Here is a 23786-nt window from a genome sequence, read left to right as displayed (position 1 = left end):
AACCTTCCCTTCTACAATAACCTATGAAACCTTCCCTTAGGATTTCTATCTCTTGCTTAATAATAACAAATGAAATCTTCGCTTTGAAATTAATTCTCTTTCTCAATAATAATAAGTGCTTTCTTCGCATACAAATTTAAATGCTGCTTATTAAAAGTGATTTGCTGATTATTTCGACGAAACATAGAATGTGTCGTCGTCATGGCCCTCAGTCGTTACCTGCAATAACCCAAAACTGTTCAAAAAATGTTCAAATGTGTGTGAAATCTTATGGGAGTTAACTGCTAAGGTCATCAGTCCCTAAGCTTACACGCTACTTAACCTAAATTATCCTCAGGACAAACACACACACCCATGCCTGAGGGAGGACTCGAACCTCCGCCAGGACCAGCCACCAAAACTGTTCCCTACCATTTTTACTGTTACTGGATCGCCATCTGACAGCTACATCGAACTGCTACATGAATGTACTTACTCTGTTTTACTATACTCTATTAGCTGCTGGTGGGCTGTCATAATAAGTGGCTGTATTTATTACCAAAGCTGACGTTATTCTTTAATAGCAAAGCTGACGTTATTCTTTAATTAATTTGACGGAAGTTACGAAATTCATAGTTAAACTTTTTCTTTTGCAAAGTTTTACGTTGATGGTTTTTGGGATGGGTTATAATCAGTAATGCGATATTGGTGGCAAAAATTAATTATAATCTGAAAATGATTCTTCAAATATTTACTGTTGATAATAAAATGATTTTACAAACGTTCAAATGGGACTTACTTTTTACAGTAATCTTACAATTAGCATTGCGCAAACTTACCTTCAGTAGTCTTGAAAAAAAAAAAACAATAATATTAGTTCCTCTTATAATAATAGTTAACTGATGTCTCTGTACATCCGTTTATAATCTCTTGTAAATCATAGCTGGTGGCTGGCAACCAAACCGCTCCTCTCAACCTCTCACTTCAGACCTGCTATCGACTCGCTTCACACTCGCTTGCTACTGACTTCCTACGAACGCTAAAGTGCGGTCTCTCCCGCTAACAATGCTTTCTGGTGCAGACAATCCCCGCTACCATTACAAAATGTATCAATGCGCGGTCTTTCCCGCCCTTTTCTTAAAATGTATCCATACGCGGTCTCTCCCGACCTTTTTAAAATTATATCAATGTGCGGTCTCTCCCGCCAACAATACTGTGGTGCAGACATTCCCTGACACCACAATTATTTCCAAAATGACAGATATTAATTATTCCTACTTAATCCTATTAATAAAATATAAACATCTTTCATAACTTGTGGTTTGACAATAGACAATAGAAATATACACGTCTTACAAAAATACACATCGTAGAAAATTTGTGGTATGGACTATGGGACTAAACTGCTGAGGTATCGCTCCCTAGGCTTACGCACTACTTAAAACAAGTTACGTTAACGACAGCACACACACCCATGCCCGAGGGAGGACTCGAGCCTCCGATGGGGGGTAGCCCCGCGAACCGTGACAAGACGCCATGGACCGCACGGTTACCCCGCGCGGCTAACACATCTTAGGAGATAAGTTTAATGTGATGTGGTTATACTCAAAATTGAATCGGCCTGGAATGCTAGGCGTGAATCTGAAGAGCGGCTGTCTCTTTATGAGTGGAGAGGGAACAGCTTCTGTCCACAAGTCGGCACGGTTCTATAAAGCATCGCTCGTGCGAAACTCATCTTGCTCCTTTTTCACATGAGGTCCTGCGAACCTTGGATGAGGGGCAAAAGACCGATTCCGTATTACTAGATTTCCGTAAAGCATTTGACGCGGTATCACACTGACGATTGTCAATGAAGGTAGAAGCATACGGAATAGGTCCCTATGTACGTGAGTGGCTCCAAGAATTCTTAAGTAACAGAACCCAGTTATGTTGCACTCGGCTGCGAGTGTTCGTCAGACACACGATGTCGTCAGGAGTGCGCAGGGAAGTGTGACAGGACCGCTGTTATTTTCTAAGGGCAGGGTAAAAAGCAGTCTTCGGCTGTTTGCTGATGATACTGTGGTGTGTGGGAAGGTGTCGTCGTTGAGTAACAAGATGACTTAGACCAAATTTCTAATTGGCGTGTTAAATAGCAGCTATCTCTAAATGTAGGAAAGTGTAAGTTAATGCAGATGAGTAGGAAGACCAAACCTATAATGTTCGGATACAGTATTACTAGTGTCCTGCTTGACACAATCAAGTCGTTTAAATACCTGGGATTAATGTTGCAGAGCGATATGAAGTGGAACGATCATGTAAACCGAAGGTAATGGATGAGTGTAACTTGAGCAGACGTGCAGGATGCCTCGCAGACGCATGAACGAACCATGCCATCAAATCAGAGAGTTTGAAAGAGGGCATGTTACTGGCGTGAGAAGAAATTGCTGCTCATGTAGGACGAAGTGGTTCGGCAGTGCTACGGATGTGTGCACAATGGATCACTGAAGGCCGTCGAGAAAACGACGAGTTGCATCAGGTCGCACGACCGAGATCAACCTCCAAACAGGTCGACACTCCATCTGAATGGCATTGTAGGACAGATCTGCATCCCCCTCGTCTCTGGCGCAACAGTGGAACAGTGTAACGCATGGTATATTATCAGGAGTGACAGTCCGTTGCCGTTTATTACGGCTCGGGTTATGCGCGCGTCGGCCACTTCTCCGCCTATCTTTGACGAATGTGCAGAAACATGCTACATGGCAGTGGGCGTACGGAACGATGTCATTTGCGACAAGAATGGAATCAGATATTGTTTTCAGACGAATCCACGCTCTGTTTCTTGAAAATGATTGCTGCAATTTGCTTCGCCGCAGACATGGGTAGCAGCATCACAGTGACTGCATTTGCACAAGACATACAGCGCCAACTCAAGGCCTTACAGGGCACTGTGACCAGTGTGACCTATGTGAATGACATCCTGCGACCTGTAGCCACATCATTTCTGCACAACAAACCAGACACCACTTTTCAGTAAGACAATGCACGACCACATGTTGCTGCAACACGTGTCTTCTTGGTGTCAGAGGATGTGAGCCTTTTCCCCTGGCCCGTCAGATCACAAGATTTGTCGCCAGTCGAAAACGTATGGGATATGGTGAAACGACGGGTGCACCGCTATGACCCAATGCCGACCACTACAGATGAACTTGGGAACCATGTGAATTCAGTATGTACTCGTATGTCATCACGCATGGAACTAGTTATCAGGACCCATAGTGGACCCTGTGCCTCCTAGGCAACAGGACACATGCTGATCGCAGGTGACTGAAATACTAATCATTTCTGCAGAGCATACCAATGTACATGTCCTGTGAATATGAATGTCCTGTCTCTAGCCGTTAAAGGTGTTCTGTTTTTTCTGAACATGAGTGTAATTTAGTTGACACCTGGATCCAAACTGAACTCTCACAAACACAGTAGTTTCGTAGTCAGAACGCCAGACGATTACAACGATGTCATTGTTTATTTTATGCTATTAAAATTCACAAGACTTACGTAAATTTTGCGTAAACGTCAGTTTTACAATTTCTAAGTGCTCGACTAAGCCGGTGACGTAATAAGACCGGTCAATGAAGACCAAAAAATGTTCGAACGTGGGGAATAATTCCTGCAGTCGCAAATTTTTGTACAGTGTTTGGAAGGAGTGCCACGAAACAACATACTAGACACCATGACCGGTGGGCGCGGGAGTGCGCGCGCGTTTGGTCAGTACTGAACTTTTTTCTTGAATAACTCTAAAACTACGGCGTCTAGAGAAAACGCATCTCCGTGCAAAATTTAACTGTATTAGATATTTTACAAAACGCTTCTGTTAATTTTTTCTGTGGGACTAATAGTTTGCGCGTAGCAAGCGAGAGAATATGAAAATCTTGCTCATGGTTCTTGAAGGGCAGATAAAATATTGCAGGCTGCATAAAACGACATCGGTAGGGGTATCTGAATCGTCCTGTAGTCACCCTGCGGACAGAATGTAGATGGCGTTAGTTTTACCTACTCCGTGTGGATGTGCTGAAATGTTAATCATTGGCACATTTAAACACGAGGTACACACCACGAAAATTTGATGTTTGTTGCTTGCCGTCATGGTGTTACGATTTTAAAAGGCTGGCTGTGTAAAATGTTTCATCAAAAGCAACTTTATGAGTAAGCCAGTCAGTGATGTATATCGTCTGTCCTTTAACGTCCTCCACTGCAGTGTGTTCAGTATTCCCGTTACATTCTCATGGTAACTAAACAAACCTGTGACGAATCATATAGCTATTCTTTGAATCTGTTCTAGTTGTTCCGTTATCATGACTTGTTAGTGGTCTCAGGCTGACGCGCAATACTGAAGAATCTGTCGAATGACTGTCTTGTAGGAAACTTGTTTCGTGGATAAATTACACTCCTCAGGATTCTGTCACTGAATGTTTGGCTAGCATCTGATCCCCTTGCTGTTACATTTACCTGGTCTTTCTATCTTAAATCACAGCGAATAGAAACCCATCTTTCTCAACAATTCGTAAACTCGTATTTTCTGGCTATTGTAGTTCTTGCATTCCAAATTACAAGAACGGATTCCAGTTTTACATTATTTTCCGCACGAATAAGCTACACTACTGGCCATTACAATTGCTACACTAAGAAGAAATGCATATGATAAACAGGTATTCATTGGACAAATATATTATACTAGAACTGACATGTGATTATATTTTCATGCAATTTGGGTGCATAGATCCTGAGAAATCAGTACCCAGAACAACCACCTCTGGCCGTAATAACGGCCTTCATACGCCTGGGCATTGAGTCAAAGCAAGCTTGGATAACGTGTACAGGTACAACTGCCCATGCAGCTTCAACACGAAACCACAGTTCATCAAGAGTAGTGACTGGCGTATTGTGACGAGTCAGTTGCTCGGCCACCATTGCCCTGACGTTTTCAATTGTTGATAGCTCTGGAGAATGTGCTGGCAAGGGCAGCAGTCGAACATTTTCTGTATCCAGAAAGGCCCGTGCAGGACCTGCAAAATGCGGTCGTGCATTATCCTGCTGAAATGTGGGGTTTCGCAGGTATCGAATGCGACCATCATGATGCTGTAAACAGAACCTGGATTCATCCGAAAAAATGACGTTTTGCTATTCGTGCACCCAGGGTCGTCGTTGAGTACACCATCGCAGGCGCTCCTGTCTGTAATGCAGCGTCAAAGGTAACCGCAGCCGTGGTCTCAGAGCTGATAGTCCAAGCTGTTGCAAACGTCGTCGAACTATTCGTGCTGATGGTTGTTGTCTTGCAAACGTCCCCATCTGTTGACTCAGGGATCGAGACGTGGCTGCACGAACCGTTACAGCCATGCGGATAAGATGCGAGCACGGCGTTCCGTATTAACCTCCTGAACCCGCCGATTCTATATTCTGCTAACAGTCATTGGATCTCGACCAACGCGAGAATAAATGTCGCGATACGATAAACCGCAATCGCGATAGGCTACAATCTGACCTTTATCTAAGTCGGAAACGTGATGGTACGCATTTCTTCTCCTTACACGAAGCATCACCACGCAACGCCGATCAACTGCTGTTTGTGTATGAGAAATCGGTTGGAAACTTTCCTCACGTTAACGCGTTGTAGGTGTCGCCACCGGCGCCAACCTTGTGTGAATGCTCTGAAAAGCTAATCATTTGCATATCACAGCATCTTCTTTCTGTCGGTCAAATTTCGCGTCTGTAGCACGTCATCTTCGTGGTATAACAATTTTAATGGCCAGTAGTGTATATACATAATGCTGCTGATAACATTAACTGTACAATAAACTGTTGATACGTCAATGTAACTCTCTGAAGAATGGACATAGGTGCCTGTAACACCGAAGTGGGAGGAGGAAACAAAATGAAACTTCACGGGTCCAGAGGGTAAGTGATGTTATTGAAGTGATTAGAAAATCAAGACAAATTTACAAAGACCTTAACAGTGTGAGCCCACTTATTAATATGACTATGCATCCACTTTGGCCACTCGCAGCCTACGTCCTTCCTCAATTATTTGCTGGATGTTTTCTGATCTCTGTCTTCCTCTACAGTTTTTACACTCTACAGCTCCCTCTGGTAGCATGGAAGTTATTCCGTAATGTTTTAACATATGTCCTACCATCCTGTCCCTTTGTCTCGTCGGTGTTGTGTTTTCCATACATTTCTTTCCTCGCCGATTTCTGGGGAGAACCTCCTCATTCCTTACCTTATCAGTCCACCTAATTTTTGACATAATTCTGTAGCACCACATCTCAAATGCTTAGATTCTCTTCTGTACCGGTTTTCACACAGTTCATGTCCCACTACCATAAAACGCTTTGCTCTAAACGTACATTATCAGACATTTCTTCCTCAGATTAAGGCCTATGTTTGACACTAGTAGACTTCTCTTCGCCAAGACTGTCCTTTTTGACAGTGCTTGTCTGTGTTTTATCTTCTCCTTGCTCTGACCGTCGTGGTTTATTTTGGTACCTAGGTCGCAGAACTTCTCCAATTATTTCGTGATCACCAATCCTGATATTTTCTCGCTGATCACATTTCTGCTACTTTTCATTACTTTCGTCTTCCTTCGACTTACTCTCGGTCCATATTCTGTACTCATTGGACTTTCATTCCATTCAGCAGATCACTTTCACTGATGATAGCAATGTTCTATCGTGGACAAATATGGGGATCTTGCTGGCCACGGGTGTACCCCAGCCTCACGCAGACTGTTGATAGGTACACGTGAAGTGTGACCCTACATTGCCTGTTGAAAAATGTCACAGTGGTACTGTAGCATGAGAGGTAACATATGAGGACACAGGGTACTGTTGTGCCATTCCCTGAAACACTATTAGCCGTGATTCATGGCTGAAAACAATGCGATGCCATTCATGAATAGTCCATGCTTCCCGGTTACGGCATCACTTCAAACGTAGCCTATTGTGTTGTGTTAATTTTGGAAATTTTTGGTAAGGTCTTATGGGACCAAACTGCTGAGCTCATCGGTCCCTAAGCTTACATACTACTTAATCTAGCTTACACTAACTTAAGCTAAGGACAACACACACACTCATTCCCGAGAGAGGACTCGAACCTACGACGGGGGGGAGCCGCGCGAACGGTGACAAGGCGCCCTAGACCGCTCGGCTACCCCGCACGGCTGTCGTGTTAATACCAGCCTGCACGTGAGGCGGAAATTCCCTAGTCCGCCTGCTGATAGTCTCCAACCAACAATTCGAGATGACACAGAATGTTGTAGCAGAGAGTCTATTACCTATTATCAGATCGCAGCCTCTGATGTGAAGGGGTTACCACGTGCTTGGTGAAAAATAAGACGATCCTCCCATGTGATGCACAGACATGGTCGACTGGAACCTTGACGACGAGTATCCTGCTCTCACGTTCCCACACAGTGCAACATCGGGGAACTGTCACATCTCAATGCCCCAAAATCTGAATATTACGCGATTCGAAGAGACGGCCAAATTGAAACGCAAATTGAAACACCTGTCAAACTTTGTCGGATGGTGATAACACTGTCTCAATGGGTGCGCAGCATCTGTCATTCACACTGATCACTCAGCATCTGACAGTGTTCACGTCCCTCACGTAGCCTAGCAGGCCTGGTAACAACACTAAATACCAACAATACTAATCCACAACAGTGACAGAGAATTGCAGCTCCAACTATTTACGCCCCCGCCGATGGTGTGTACGTGTAAGAAGTTTCATTGACAGCTGACCATGTCATCTGGGTGCTTCACTCTTTTGGCAGACAGTGTATTATACGCCCGAGGGTGATTCCATGAGTAGCCTAGGTTAGGAACTGCGTAATACCTACGCACTTTAGACAAGCATGTCTGTCATCTCACAGTCCGTGTTTTCGCATGGAGCAGGCTGCTAATGGTCTGCCCATTATTTCCGTCTTCTCCTCAGTGGAGTATACTGGGTTGTCAGATTCTCGTAAAGTGTGTGATGTTGCTCCTTGCTGAAGTGACGAATGAGATTCCACTCACCTCTCTGCCAGTGATCCCACTATGCTTTTCCCTGTGTTTATACGTTTTTATGAATTTTTATCTGGAAAATGTTAATGTTCTATCTTTAAAGTGGATGCCTAGTATGCTGCCATTGCTTCTAGAGTCATTTTAACCTTGAGTTCTTGGGTCTGCACCTTTAAATAATGGCGTGATGTAACAATTATGTGACGTTGGCTATTACCCCATGGACAGCAGAAGCTAGAGCGATTAGGGCTTGATAGACTTGGTGGGTGTTAGTAATCGCGTTGGTCTCAGGGACATGAATACCAAGCAACTCCTTGAACATTTCAGTTAGTGCGCTTGTCATGGTTGTGGTGAATATCTTGCTTGATTTTCTTCATACTTACACGATCTGAAGACAGGTGGCCAGACATTAACCAACTAAAGCAAGGAGACGCATAAAAATCTTCTTTGAAGATTACGATATTTTCCAACTGTTGCTAATAATTGCAGCATACATCTGGCTTGTCAATAAATTCGTCATATGTTTCAACGCCGATTGTGTCCAGTCTCCTACATAGAAGATAACTTCACCAAAGAGCAGAAAATGCATTGAAAGCAGCCAAGTTTTGGAAAAAGTAATATGGTGTGTCTAACTACTGACGGAAAAAAACTGCAGTACCAAAAAGTAATTAATACAGAGTAAGAAAATTTCAGGAGTACGTTTGTTTAGGTAACATATTTAAGTGATCAACATTGCAAGTTCACAGATTAATGTAACCGCGAGATAACGCATTAAAATGTGAAATGCTGGTACATTAATAACCGTTTAACCACCGGAATGCTGAATGCAAGCATGAAAACGTGCATCCATTGTGTTGTACAGGTGCCAGATGTCAGTTTGTTGGACAGAGTTCCATGCCTGTTACAGTTGATAGGTCAATACACTACAGGGACGGTTAATGGCGGATCTGTCGTCCGAGGACGTAACATATGTGCTCGATTGCAGACAGGTCTGGTGATCGACCAGACCAATACAACACGTTGACACTCTGTAGAGCATGTTTGGTTATAAGAGCGGTATGTAGTTGAGCGTTATCCTGTTGGAAAACACCGCTTGGAAAGTTGTCCATGAACGGCAGCACAACACGTCGAATCATCAAATAGACGTACAAATGAACTGTAATGTTACTACGTATAACCACGACAGTGCTCCTGCTGCCATACGAAATCGCCCCCAGACGATAGCTATAGATGTAGTCCAGTGTGTTTATCACGCGGACAGGTTGGTTGGAGACCCTCAACTGGCCTACTTCTAACCAACACATGGTCATTACTGGCGCCGAAACAGGACCAGCTTTCGTCAGAAAACACAACTGACCTTCATCTTGCGCTCCAATGAACTTTCGCTCGACACCACTCGTCGTAAATGACGGTTGTTTTGGGTCAGTGCAATGCACGATACAGTGCGTCTGGCTCGGAGCTGTCCTTGAAGTAACCGATATGTAACAATACGTTGTGCCACTGTGGTGCCAAATCATGCTCAAATTGCCTCAGTTGTGCGACTGGATTCGTGATTTCCTGTCAGAAAGGTCACACTTCGTAGTAATAGACAGAAAGTAATCGAGTAAAACAGAAGTAATATCCTGCGTTCCTCAAGGAAGTGTTGTATGGTTCAAATGGCTCTGAGCACTATGGGACTTAACATCTGAGGTCATCAGTCTCCTAGAAGTTAGAACTACTTAAACCTAACTAACCTAAGGACATCACACACATCCGTGACCGAGGTAGGATTCGAGCCTGCGACCGTAGCGGTCGCGCGGTTCCAGACTGAAGTGCCTAGAACCACTCGGCCACACCGGCCGGCGAAGTGCTATAGGCCCTCTATTGTTCGTAATCTATGTTAACGACATAGGAGACAATCTGAGTAGCCGTCTTAGATTGTTTGCAGATGTTGCTGTCATTTACCGTCTTGTAAAGTCATCAGATGATCAAAACGACTTACAAAATGATTTAGATAAGATATCTGTAAGGTGCGAAAAGTGGCAATTGACCATGAATAGCCGGCCGGAGTGGCCGAGCGGTTCTAAGCGCTACAGTCTGGAACCGCGCGACCGCAACCGCGCAGGTTCGAATCCTGCCTCGGGCATGGATGTGTGTGATGTCCTTAGGTTAGTTAGGTTTAAGTAGTTCCAAGTTCTAGGGGACTGATGACCTCAGAAGTTGAGTCCCATAGTGTTCAGAGCCATTTGACTCTGAATAAGGAAAAGTGTGACGTTATTCACATGAGTACTAAAAGAAATCAGCTAAATTTCGATTACGCGATAAGTCACACAAACCTGAAGGCTGTAAATTTAACTAAATACTTAGGGATTACAATTACAAATAACCTAAATTGGAACGATCATATAGATAATATTGTGGGTAGAGCAAACCAAAGAATGCGATTCATTAGCAGTAATCTTAGAAGGTGCAACAGGTGTATTAAAGAGACTGCTTACACCACGCTTGTCCGCCCTATTCTGTAGTATTGCCGTGCGGTGTGGGATCCGCATCAGGTGGGACTGACGTATGACATCGAGAAAGTACAAAGAAGGGCAACTCTTTTTGGATTATCGCGAAATAGGGGAGATAGTGTCACAGACATGATACGTGAATTGGAATGGCAATCATTAAAACAAAGGCGTTTTTCGTTGCGACGGGATCTTCTCATGAAATTTCAACCACCAGTTTTCTCCTCCGATTGCGAAAACATTCCGTTGGCACCCACCTATATAGGGAGAAATGATCATCATGATAAAATAAGAGAAATCAGGGCTTGCACAGAAAAATTTAAGTGCTCGTTTTTCCCGCGTGCCGTTCGAGAGTGGAACGGTAGAGATACAGCTTGAAGGTGGTTGATTGAACCCTCTGCCAGGCACTTTATTGTGAATAGCAGAGTAATCCCGTAGACGTAGACGTACACGTAGACGTAGACGCTTCTGCAGATTAAGTACGATGCACCAGACTCATTCGCCGAACAGAATGGTCTTCCCTCTCGGTAACGCCACGTGTCTGTCTGGAGCTCGGTCTTTTGGCGACCGCACATTATCGTGCCCACCGCTCCTATAAATCATCTGTAGTGGCGCACTTTTCTGCCGAGTCTTTCTGCAGTATCACAGATGGAACATCCAGCTTCTTGTAGCCGTATTACTCGCCTTCGTTAAAACATAGTGAGGTGGTGATAATGGCGTCTTTGTCCCTTAAAGGCGTTCTTGACTAACGTCAGCTCTCCACGTCCAATCTCAAAGGTAACGAACGCTCACGACCGTTACAGCCGGCGTTTAAAGCCAACCTATTTTGCAGCCTCATAGTGGCGCTACTAGTGGCATTCTAAATGGTTCAAAGAAAATGGTTCAAATGGCTCTGATCACTATGGGACTTAACTTCTGAGGTCATCAGTCTCCTAGAACTTAGAACTACCTAAACCTAACTAACCTAAGGACATCACACACATCCATGCCCGAGGCAGGATTCGAACCTGCGACCGTAGCGGTCGCGCAGTTCCAGACTGTAGCGCCTAGAACCGCTCGGCCACTCTGGGTGGCAGTGTCATTGTAATGCGACTGGTATGAAATTTGAACACTGCTACCAACTTTCTTTTAAGTCGCACAACTGCTTCTTTGTGTTGCGATTTATTCGATCAGTGTACTTGGCTCAAGCCTTTAACACAATTAATCAACAATCGGACTTTCATTATGTGTAAAGCTGCAGGTAAGTCGGTGTCATGACAGTGGACTAAAGACGATGGCTAAAGAAAAAAAAAAGGTAGTTCTTCCCGGTGTGGTCACGATGTTGTTTTTACGATTTCCGAACAAAAATAGTTCGTGGAAAAACACCCACAAGGGCACGAGAGTACAAAGTGCCTCTATACGTGAAGCAATTACTCACATGTAAAGTGGCAGTTGATGAGACATTCTGGCGCTAGAAAAACTGCCGAACGTCTGAGCGACCTCGACACGAATGTGGGCTCGCGTGCGCGGCGCGCGATGAGCGGCATTGGAGTGACAGCCATTACTGAAAAAGCTACCGGCTTCATAGTCGAAGGGCATCAGCGCTACTGTGCGCAAAGCGCGGCCTTGTTATCCTATTATAACATGAAAAAAAGAAACCTGGTGCTACACGCCTACTCCGTGAAAGTCATCTCTTCCTTCTCTGCCAGCGTGTTCAGTGATCTAGGCGCTTCAGTCTGGAACGGCGCGACTGCTACGGTCGCAGGTTCGAATCCTGCCTCGGGCATGGGTGTGTGTGACGTCCTTAGGTTAGTTAGGTTTAAGTAGTTCTAAGTTCTAGGGGACTGATGACCTCAGATGTTAAGTCCCATAGTGCTCAGAGCCATTTGAACCATTTTCGTGTTCAGTGAGCTGAAGTCTGATTAAAATTACTTGATAGTTGACGCGATGGATCTGTCTTTTTCCAGTCAGAGCTTTCAACGTCATGCGTGAATTGTCCGCCATTGCGAAATTGCCACAACAAATTGTCAGGCTTTCTGTCTGGCTTTTTTTCTCGATGTGTTGAGTGCCGAATCATGAGTCTGGCCCTTTTGTTTCGCATTTCATCAATCACGGTAACTGTGCAGTCCTAAAGCATTGACTGCACACAGAGCAGCGCAGCGCAGCGCCACGAAACAGCATCAAGAAGGCGCTGACCCGTGCGCCAATGGAAAGAGCGGATCTCCAGTAGGACAGAGTTCAGCGCCTCCAAAAAAAAAATGGTTCAAATGGCTCTGAGCACTCAACATCTCAGGTCATAAGTCCCCTAGAACTTAGAACTACGTAAACCTAACTAACCTAAGGACACCACACACACCCATGTCCGAGGCAGGATTCGAACCTGCGACAGTAGCAGTCCCGCGGTTCCTGACTGCAGCGCCAGAACCGCTAGACCACCGCGGCCGGCTTAGCGCCTCCTATCAACGCTGACTTAACCAGCCGCCAATCGCCGGTCGGGCCAGTTCGGTCTCAGACTTCGAGAGTATCAATACTGAGTGATAGGTAGACGGTACTTAGCCTGCGTTCTGCGAGTAGTACTAGTAGTGTGTAAAAGTAATTGCATGTAGTAGGGACAGGAGGCACATCAAGCTATCTCATAACGAGAAGTTATGTTTCTGTCCTTTTTAGAAATAAAGCGTTCTATCAATCTGCAGGTGTTACGTACAGATCATTTTGGAATCCTGCAACTTCTCTTCTTCGTTGTTTGTGTCCCACATTAAACGACACAACAATAACCATTCAAAAGCAACGCACACAATACGATGGTAACTAAATACGCACGTTTCATACACAAAACTAGCCAAATTCTGCTGGATCCTTTCGCAAAGGACGCGATTCGGCGTCACATATTCAGTTACTATCCTCCTCTTATTTTCTCTCCTTAACATTCTTTTCTCGTTTGGAATCTGGCTGTATCGCCCAAAACCCGTAAGCGAGTACCAACCAGAACTGCTAATCAGTTGGTATCGCGTCAGCTTCTAGAGCCAGTAGGGAGTTTCAGGAAACTGATGGAAGTGAAATTTTACAGTTTACTGTTAGTGCTGAAACGGAATTCTTTCTGTCTTTTGTTTGCACGTAGAGGTCTGCTTTAAACAACTGCCAAGAACAAAGAGAGCGTGACTGATAGTTCTGCTGCAGGTTGGTGGCCGCCGTTTTCTCAGATACATTGTATATAACGAGGTTGTCGTTAGGATACGACACGTGTGTAAATTTGGTGCTTCGGGACGTGCCTTCTGTCGCAGTTCAGGCACTGGTCACTGAAAATCAGCTGTGGGTAGAGTTTATCCCGTTCTCGCCATGCCGAAGTGCAGCCGCTTCCAGCATTGCGCCCCTTTATGTGAACGGCACTTCATTCAACACTTGTGAAGTAGCCCGCCGTGCTCGCGTGCCGCTTTTAACCGAGCGGCAGCCGATGTGGCAACTCTCTAACGGTAAGTGACAGGTGTCAACTGACAAGTAACTTTAATGGAACTATAGTATCATTGACATGCACAGAGTTTGAATTACTTGCGTTTGTGATCTTAAAAATAATTGGTTGTACAGAGTCGTGTGTATTCATTTATTGTTTTATTTCGAATTTTTGTATATGACCTTCTTACACGACATATAAGTGTTCAAGAAAGATTATAATCTACTGAAGCGCTCCAAGAGTACTAGATCCGAACTGTATATCGTACAAGATCTTGCCGCAGCGTGTTTAAGGCAACTTGCCAGTGAACGGCTGGAAAAACAATAAGAACTTTCATAAAGTTTATGAGGGTCTAACTACATAATATAAACTTTGACCACAAAGAAATTTTAGGGCAATGAAAGTGTTTTAAGGATGAAGACTTTGGTATAAGAATAATCAGAATAGCTATGAATAAACTTTATTATATAAACATTTATGTCGGTCAGTAATTTAAAATTTTTCCTGCCAGTCCTATGTGAAGTCTATAGACTTATCAACTACTTTTCTTAGATGCTTAAAACTTTTTGCTCACATTTATGACATTGTTATCTAAATAGTAGACTACAATCAAACGATTTCAGTCAATAGTTTTTATACTATAAATACATAAATTAGACAATCAAAATTAAGGTAATTTTTTATAATTAATAAGGGCATAGTTTTCCTCCTGGTGATAGTAAGCTGGTGTCTGTAGTCTACTTTTATCCAAATGGTAGCCTGAAATATCACAAAAAATTTCAGACCTCTAGCTCAAATAGTTTTTTTTGCATGAAATAAACGTAAGAAGATTATATTCTTGGAAAATTCAGTTTAAAGGTGCATTTCATCTGTTACTCACCTCTGTTGTTCTTAAAACCCTCCAGTTGCATAATATTCTTAGTTTGTGTGTTGCTCATCTTCTCTCTTCCTTTTCTTGCTCCTCTTTGCTATTGTGGCCTCTTTAGTTGCCTCAAGAACCCATTTTTCGCCTTCGGTGCCTCTCAAGGAATCAATTACCATGAAACCAGGAGTTAGTCCCAACAACTCTAAAACATCACATCTGCTAATTGCCCCATCATTAAAGCAAAGAACTGCATTTAATACACCTAATCTCATGGTATTGAAACCGGCAAATACAGTTTTAGGCTGGCGTTCCCATATCACATGGTTGAAACATTCATTAACATTTTGTGTCTTTCCATGTAAGCACCTTGACAATAGTTTAGTGTCACTTAGGTCCCTGTATATGGGCTTAATTGCTTCTAATACCTCAAATGGCAAGAAGTGATGATGTGCATAAGTCCCACCATTTGCTATTGCTTTTTTGTATCCACACCATGTATCTGCACGACTGTCGCAGAGAGCATGCTGTGGATGGTCATCCGTAGAATCTTTATGGAAAAAGGTAGCCTATACTGATTTCTTCATGGCTTCAATATTGTCTCGATTCCTTCTTATGGCTAAACTATGATAGAGCTGCAGTTTGTCGACCTCTTCCTTAGTAAGACGACCCCGATCGATCACCAATTGGTTTGCCATCACTAAGCTTTTTCCCTTTCATATCCTTTATTAGCTTACGTAAACGTGTGCCCATACTCTTTTGGACATGACCAACACACTCAAACTTTTCAAATTTTACAGTTCTTCCATAAGGCATATTTTCCAACATGTTTGCAAACCCTTTTGAGTCTCCGTCTCCAAGGTACTTCACATACGGACATATTGTTTGTTTTTAAAGATATTCCCTATGTCCGAATCGATTCATTTAACTACCATTTTGTTCACAAAACTCTAAATATTAAGAGCAAAAACAAATTCGAATTTTGGAAGCAGATTCACTAGCAAGTGACCTTAAATGATAAATGTAAACACGACGTACCTCTACTAGCATAACAGTGCCAAAGTCGTGATTTCACATTGGCTTATCATTAATTACTTATGAAATTTACGAAGGTTTAAAAATTTCCGTGAAAATATTTACGAAAACTGCATTATGCTCACTTGCTCAGAAAGTTCCTTACGATTGCAAAGCGACACAGAGGGGACAAAAGTCCTGGGATTCCTCCTAATATCGTGTCGCACGTCCTTTTCCCCAGCGTAGTGCAGCAACTCAACGTGGCATGAACTGCACTGGTCGTTGCAAATCCCCTGTAGAAATATTGAGCCATCCTGCCTCTATAGCCGTCCAAATTTCGGAAGTGTTGCCAGTGCAGGATTTTTTGTACAGACTGACCTCTCGATTACGTCGCATGTCGGGCGATTTGGGTGGCCAGATCATTCACCCGAATCATCCAGAATGTACTTGAAATCAGTCGTGAACAGTTGTGACCTGGTGACATGGTGCTTTGTCATCGTCGTTGTTTGGGAACATGAAATCCACGAATCTCTGCAAATCTGCTCCAAATAGGCGAGCGTAATCATTCCCAGTTAATGTTCGGTTCACTTGGACCAGAGGACCCAGTCCATTCTACATAAAGACAGGCCTCACCATTATGGGGCTACCACCAGCTTACATAGTGCTTGTTCACAAATTGGGTGCATGTCTTCGTGAGGTCTGCGCGACACTCGAGCTCTACCATTAGCGCTCGCTAGACGATATCGGGTCTCATTTGACCAGCCCACGGTTTTCCAGTCGCCCAGTTCCAATCGATACGGTCGCGAGCCTAGGAGAGGTGTTGCAGGCTATGTCGTGCTGTTAGCAAAGCCACTCACCTCTGCTGACACAGCCCATTAACGCTTAATTTCGGCGCAATATCCTAAGATACGTTCGTGATTCCTATGTCGTGCTGTTAGCAAAGCCACTCACCTCTGCTGACACAGCCCATTAACGCTTAATTTCGGCGCAATATCCTAAGATACGTTCGTGATTCCTCCGACATTGATTTCTGCAAATTTTTCACGCAATGTTGCTTGTCTGTTAGTATTGACAACTCTTCGCAAACGCTGTTGCTTTCGGTCGTTAAGTGAAGGCCGTCGACCACTGCGTCATCCGTGGTGAGAGGTGATAACTGAAATTTGATATTCTCGGTACATTCTTGACACTGTGGATCTTGGAATTTCGAATTCGCTAACGCTTCCCTAAACGGAATGTCCGATATGTCGAACTCCAACTACCATTCTGCGTTCCAAGTCTATTAATTTCCGTCGTGCGGCTGTAATCACGTCGGAAACCTTTTCACATGAGTCTGCTGAGTGCTCCACTAATGCACTGCTCTTTTATACATTGTGTACGCGAAACTATCACCATCTGTATATGCATATCGCTATCCCATGAGCTTAGTCACCTCTGTGTAGTTAGACGTTATTAACTCAAAATCGTCGAGCTGACATTCGTCGCACGTCCAATATCTTTAAATACCAGCTGCTTTCTTCCTGAAGAATGACTTACCATCTCCACTGGTAACTTTTCTGGGCTGTAGCTCCATCACACCAACCACTATAGCAACATTAACGCATCGAGGGCTCTAATGGAGACACTCTATGATACATTACACAATTTCTCCTACCTTCTAACTCTGAAAATCAGTGATTTAATGAAGGACTATTTTTTCCTTTCCATTTTTGCCTTCCATTGTATTGTTCCATAGGGACGGGAAAAACCGACCGTTAAAACAGATAGAGGTATTATAGTTATGAATAACAAGTATTTTTCGGAATTTATTTGCTCTCGGTTATAACAGACGCTTATTTTATTTTTAGTAATAAACTAGTAAAACAAACCGTAAAATGGATAGGCATAGCAGTAGTGCTGAAATTTTTCGTTTTTAAATAACCATTTTTTAAAAAAGAGTAATTTTTATTTTTAAAATATACGAATATGAAAATGGGAAAAGCGATCAGTATTACTTTAAAAACAATACCGACAGAAACGAGAAACGAACATTGCTGAGACAGTGATGTCCCTGTTACTGTATGCTGTGGTTTAAGTGAGTGTAACGTACAAAACTTGTCCCCCCTGGTCTGTACGGTAGTTTCTCGCTGTTGTTCCGGTCAGCCGTTGTGTTGCAGAATTGCACCAATCCTAGTCGGGAAATATTTTTTACGATGCGAATTAGCAACGAAGTACCATGTTTCATTTGCTTTAAAAGATTAAAGATTTGTCTGCCATTTCCACGAAATAATAAAAAAGGTGGTAAACTGTGGTAACAGTAATAAATTAAAAACTTATAATAGTTCATTCGCAGTGTAGAATAAATGCAGAAATAGCTGATCCGCTGTCTGTGTGTACATAATATGCCCCTATCTGCTTGTAGCCTTGAAAACGGACAAATTAACACGTAAAACAGAGCTCTACATTCTCAGTTTTCAAGCCCCAAACAGTGGTATGATCCCTTAATTACAATATGTATTTTTGAGCAGAATTTCATAAAATTAGAATCAATAGGAGAATACTGGCGATTTTTTTAGTATTCTACCACTTATCACTTTTCGAGGAAAGCAGCTAATCGTGGACGAACTAAATTTTCTTTCATATGCCTATTTAATTTAATATTCTGATTCTATGTATCTTGAAACTGAAAGAGTGTAAATGTTTCAATCTTTGTTTGGTTTTTACGTTCGTTACAGGAAGTAATAGGAAAAAACCAATTATTTTGAGTGATTTCAGCACTCAGGTTAAGCTAGACTGAAAAAAAACCAACGTAATAGAAAACCGGTTGTTTCAGCGATAACCGCCAACTCTACTGAGTTGCTCCACCATGCTGTAGCTGAGGGCTGTTCGGCGCTGCAAACTAAACTGCATTTTTATTTTTGGTCACTGTTAGTATTCTTACCCCAGCCCTCTCGACTTCTAGACACCACTGATTTGTTGTCATGTTCACTTGCATTTTTTGTGGTCATCTACACCTTCCTGCGTGTAAATGGCTGCTCTTGTTCGCCGCGGCTACCATGAATTCGGATCATTAAGTTCAAGTAAAATTCAAATATCTAGTGATTCCTAGCTTGGATCATGATGCAGTTTTCACCAGTCTCACTTCAATAAAATTTTACATCTCTCTACGTATGTTTCCACCTGATTCCTTATTTTTAAACTAAAATTTATTAACTTTGAGAAAAATGTGTGTCACGTCTCAGGGTGCAATCATCATCGACTCGTGGTTCATTTGGCACCGTTCACTCAGGTTGCTTGGATTCTTAAGTCTTCCTCGCCTCCTCCAGGCAGCTGGCGGAAGTGAAGACTACTGGCCTCGCTAAAGGAGTGCAAACAGAGCTTACAATTTGCATATCGTACACAGAGTTGATAGGGGTCCTTTTGTTTCGAGCCGAATGGAGGGTCTCAGCCAGAGACTTCGTCGAATCTGCGACGGTCTATCGTGCAGATTTCTGGACTGCGTTATGAGGTGGAGAACTAAAGGATTACCCAAATGCTAACCAGTCAATAGTGGGAGAGAGCGTATCTGATCGCGCCAAAATTAGAGGCACTTCGAATATCAGTAAACGGTCGAAAAATTCGGAAAGTAGTATTTGAATTTACCACCCTTTGAGGTTCGCCGATGACATTGTAATTCTGTCAGAGACAGCAAACGACTTGGAAGAGCAATTGAACGGAAAGGATGGTGTCTTGAAGGGAGGATATAAGATGAACATCAACAAAAGCAAAACGAGGATAATGGAATGTAGTCGAATTAAGTCGGGTGATGTTGAGGGTATTAGATTAGGAAATGAGACACTTAAAGTAGTAAAGGAGTTTTGCTATTTGGGGAGCAAAATAACTGATGATGGTCGAAGTAGAGAGGATATAAAATGTAGACTGGCAATGGCAAGGAAAGCGTTTCTGAAGAAGAGAAATTTGTTAACATCGAGTATAGATTTAAGTGTTAGGAAGTCATTTCTGAAAGTATTTGTATGGAGTGTAGCCATGTATGGAAGTGAAACATGGACGATAAATAGTTTGGACAAGAAGAGAATAGAAGCTTTCGAAATGTGGTGCTACAGAAGAATGCTGAAGATTAGATGGGTAGATCACATAACTAACGAGGAGGTACTGAATAGGATTGGGGAGAAGAGGAGTTTGTGGCACAACTTGACTAGATGAAGGGATCGTTTGGTAGGACATGTTCTGAGGCATCAAGGGATCACCAATTTAGTATTGGAGGGCAGCGTGGAGGGTAAAAATCGTAGGGGGAGACCAAGAGATGAATACACTAAGCAGATTCAGAAGGATGTAGGTTGCAGTAGGTACTGGGAGATGAAGAAGCTTGCACAGGATAGAGTAGCATGGAGAGCTGCATCAAACCAGTCTCAGGACTGAAGACCACAACAACAACAACCCTGGAGGAAAGCTGACTTGCTGAAAATTATACTCGCATCCGAGGGTCGGATGAAACTGGAAGCCATGGGGACCCAAGTAACTGGCTGTGGTGAACTCAATTATGGACTCATGTTGGGAAGGAGATGGGTTCAAATCCCCGTCTGGCTGTCCAAATTTACGTTATTCCGTGCTTTTTTCTCAGGGAAGAAATATTTACGTCTCTACGGAGCAAAAATTCAGAAGCAAAAATTTAGAAGTGTAGAACAGAATTTTTGTCGCTAATATACATTGCCTCTAAATTCAGAAAATTTTGGTGTTGTTTAACGGTAATCTTCTTGCAGCTCTTGAATACCATTACACAGCTAGTACAGACAGATTCCGTTCAAATGTATAATGATTTTTGTACTGTCGATTCACTGATATCTTAACAGTTTATATTCGATACCTCCAATAAACTTGGCTGAATTGAAGAGATACACTGAAGAGCGAAAGAAACTGGTACATCTGTCTAATATTGTGTAGTGCCCCCGCGAGCACGCAGAAGTGCCCCGACATGGCATGGACTCAACTAAAATCTGAAGCAGTGATGGAGGGAACTGACACCTTGAATCCCACAGGTCTGTCTATAAATCGGTAAGAGTACGAGAGAGTCGAGGTCTCTAATGTTCTCGTCTAGGGAGTTTGGTGGCCAGCGGAAGTGTTTAAGCTCAGAAGCAATTCTGGACGTGTGGGTGTCGCATTGTCCTGTTGGAATTGCTCAAGTTCGTCGGAATGTACACTGGACATGAATGGATGCAGGTGATCAGACAGGACGCTTACGTACTCGTCACCTATCAAAGTCGTATCTAGACATATCAGGTGTCCCATATGACTCCAACTTCACACGCCTCATACTATTACAGAGCCTCCACCAGCTTGAACATCTGACATACAGGATCCATGGATTCATGAGGTTGTCTCCATACCCGTACACGTCCATGCACTCGATAGAATTTCAAACGAGACTCGTCCGGCCAAGCAACATGTTTGCAGTCATCAATAGTCCAACGTCGCTGTTGACGGACCGAGGCGAGGCGTAAAGCTTTATGTTGTGCAGTCATCAAAGGTACACGAGTGTGTCTTCGGCTCCAAAAGCCCATATCGATGATGTTTTGTTGAATGGTTCGCACGTTGACACTTGTTCATGGCCCGACATAGAAATCTGCAGCAATTTGCGGAAGAGTTGTACCTCTGTCACGTTGAACGATTGTCTTTAGTCGTCGTTGGTCTCGTTCTTTCAGGATCTTTTTCAGGCCGTAGCGATGTCGGAGACTCGGTACAGTCATGAAATGGTCGTACGGGAAAATCCCCACTTCATCGCTGCCTCGTAGATGCTGTGTGTGGTGTCACCGCCAGACACCACACTTGCTAGGTGGTAGCTTTAAATCGGCCGCGGTCCATTAGTACATGTCGGACCCGCGTGTCGCCACTGTCAGTCATTGCAGACCTAGCGCCACCACATGGCAGGTCTAGAAAGGCGGACTAGCACTCGCCCAGTTGTACGACGACTTTGCTAGCGAATACACTGACGAAGCCTTTCTCTCATTTGCCGAGAGACAGTTAGAATAGCCTTCAGCTAAGTCCATGGCTACGACCTAGCAAGGCGCCATTAGCCTTACAGTGATTGTAATTAACCGTATCTGGAGATAGACTCACTTGTATCGTCAAGAGCGATGTACCACAAGGATGCATTAAAGTTAAGTATTCGAGGAGCTGCATACTTTTCTTATTAGCATTCATTACTTATCCTGTTCCAGACTTCACGCCAGTCGGCGTGTGTGTACGCGTTCCTTTCGGCTACTTTCCGAGTGGCGTGGCTGTCTTGCTACGACACAACACTGTGTCCCATCGCCGGTGCGCCGACTACAACAGCGCGTTCAAACTCACTTAAATCTTGATAACCTGCCATTGTAGCAGCAGTAGCCGATCTAACGACTGCGCCAGATACTTGTTGTCTTATACACGCGTTTCCGACCGCAGCGCCGTATCCTGCCTGTTTACATATCTCTGTATTTGAATACGCATGCTGTACCAGTTTCTTTGGCGCTTCAGTGCAAATGCAAAGGTATTTCACTTACTTGTGACAGGTGTTACAGCTCAAATACCGCTATTTCTGTGTTTTAAGAAAGACGTAGTCACAGCTATTTTTCAAGTTTTTAGTGCAATTTAACATATTGCCTAATATCTGTTGTAATAAATTATATTCTGGCGGGATTGCGAAGTGGCTTATTAGTGTGCTAAAATGAAAATGTCCCAAAAAATACGAATTTGGAGTTATGAGATGCCGCAAATTAGCGATTTAGCGCACTATAAAATATTTTTAAGGACGAAATCCATCTGTTTATTTGTTTCTGGTACAATCTTTTCAATCTTCGTGCGTCTTTAGGGATTTGGAATATTGCTCATACGTAATTATTCTCCAATTCATAGTTACCAGTTGTTCAGTTTCCTTGTACGAGTAATTTAAGACAAGAATAATGACTTGGTGAGCTGCATAATCCAGAGGACTCAGGCTTAGATACAGAAATATTTACACGTGAACATTGTTCGACATGTGTATACAATCAGCGGATTGACTGGCAGTGCACACCAACACTGTCGTCTGCACTTCCCCCACAAATATATCTGAATGCAGTCACATAAATTAGCCTTCCAATATCAGCACTTTGATATTTTGTGTCTCGATATCTTTCAATATATAAAACGTCTGTTATTGGTTCTGTAGGGAAGCAGCCTACTCACGCCATATAGAATTCATATGCTTTCCGTTGTGTGCCAGCTTAGTACGCTCTAACTAGCTATGACGTCACGAATGTTGCGCAATACCTTAAAAATAAAGTAAATAATCTGAAAAGTTGGTAGCATGTCAGGAGTGATGCTAAAATAATAATGTGTTAAGTTTCAATTTAGTAACTTTAACAGTTTTCGAAATTTGGACGTTTTACGTAAAAATCATCTGCGCAACGGGAAGGAGCTAGAAACTTCAAAATTTATATTCGGATTCCTTTTTCATTGTAATTTAATGGAAACAGCATGCTGGATCTCACAAAGTAATATTTTGGTTGAAATTCATGATTTTCTGTTTTTGTGTATAAAAGTTAGGAAGCAATATAGATTAAGTAAGTGATTAGATGAAGCTAGGATGTTTAAATTTTGGTAGAATGGAGATACGCTATTATAACAAAGGTGTGAGAAGTTTCAAAAAGGTAGCTATAAAACTATAGCAGTAGTGTCTCTCCAAAGGCAAGTTCAGAACTCATCTATTGCGTGCAGTACAACTAAAATAATTCTCCCGCCAAAAGTATTTAACCTAGCTACATTAGAATTTTATTATAGATACTTACCTGTGTGATGACTGCACAATTAAATCGAGAGCTTCATTGGCCTTCAGCAAATGAAGCAATCAATTATTTAATAACTCGAAGTGGTGTTTTGCTAGCCCAGCGGCTAGTCAGTAAGGCAAATGTTGTCGGCTGCGCCTTCGGCAGTCCGCACCGCGGCTAAATAAATAAGAGCGTGAGAGCTAGAGTAAGGCCCCAGTTCTCTTC

General features: G+C 43.0%; 1 protein-coding gene across 5 annotated transcripts in view; it reads left to right on the top strand.

Moving 5' to 3' along the window:
* LOC126159422 (fatty-acid amide hydrolase 2-A-like) overlaps positions 1-23786 on the top strand; it is a 193262-nt gene that overhangs the window by 79983 nt on the left and 89493 nt on the right. The window lies entirely within an intron of this gene.

The sequence above is a fragment of the Schistocerca cancellata genome, chromosome 1 (assembly GCF_023864275.1).
Source record: "Schistocerca cancellata isolate TAMUIC-IGC-003103 chromosome 1, iqSchCanc2.1, whole genome shotgun sequence".
Taxonomy (NCBI): domain Eukaryota; kingdom Metazoa; phylum Arthropoda; class Insecta; order Orthoptera; family Acrididae; genus Schistocerca; species Schistocerca cancellata.
This window is presented reverse-complemented; position numbering and strand designations above follow the sequence as displayed.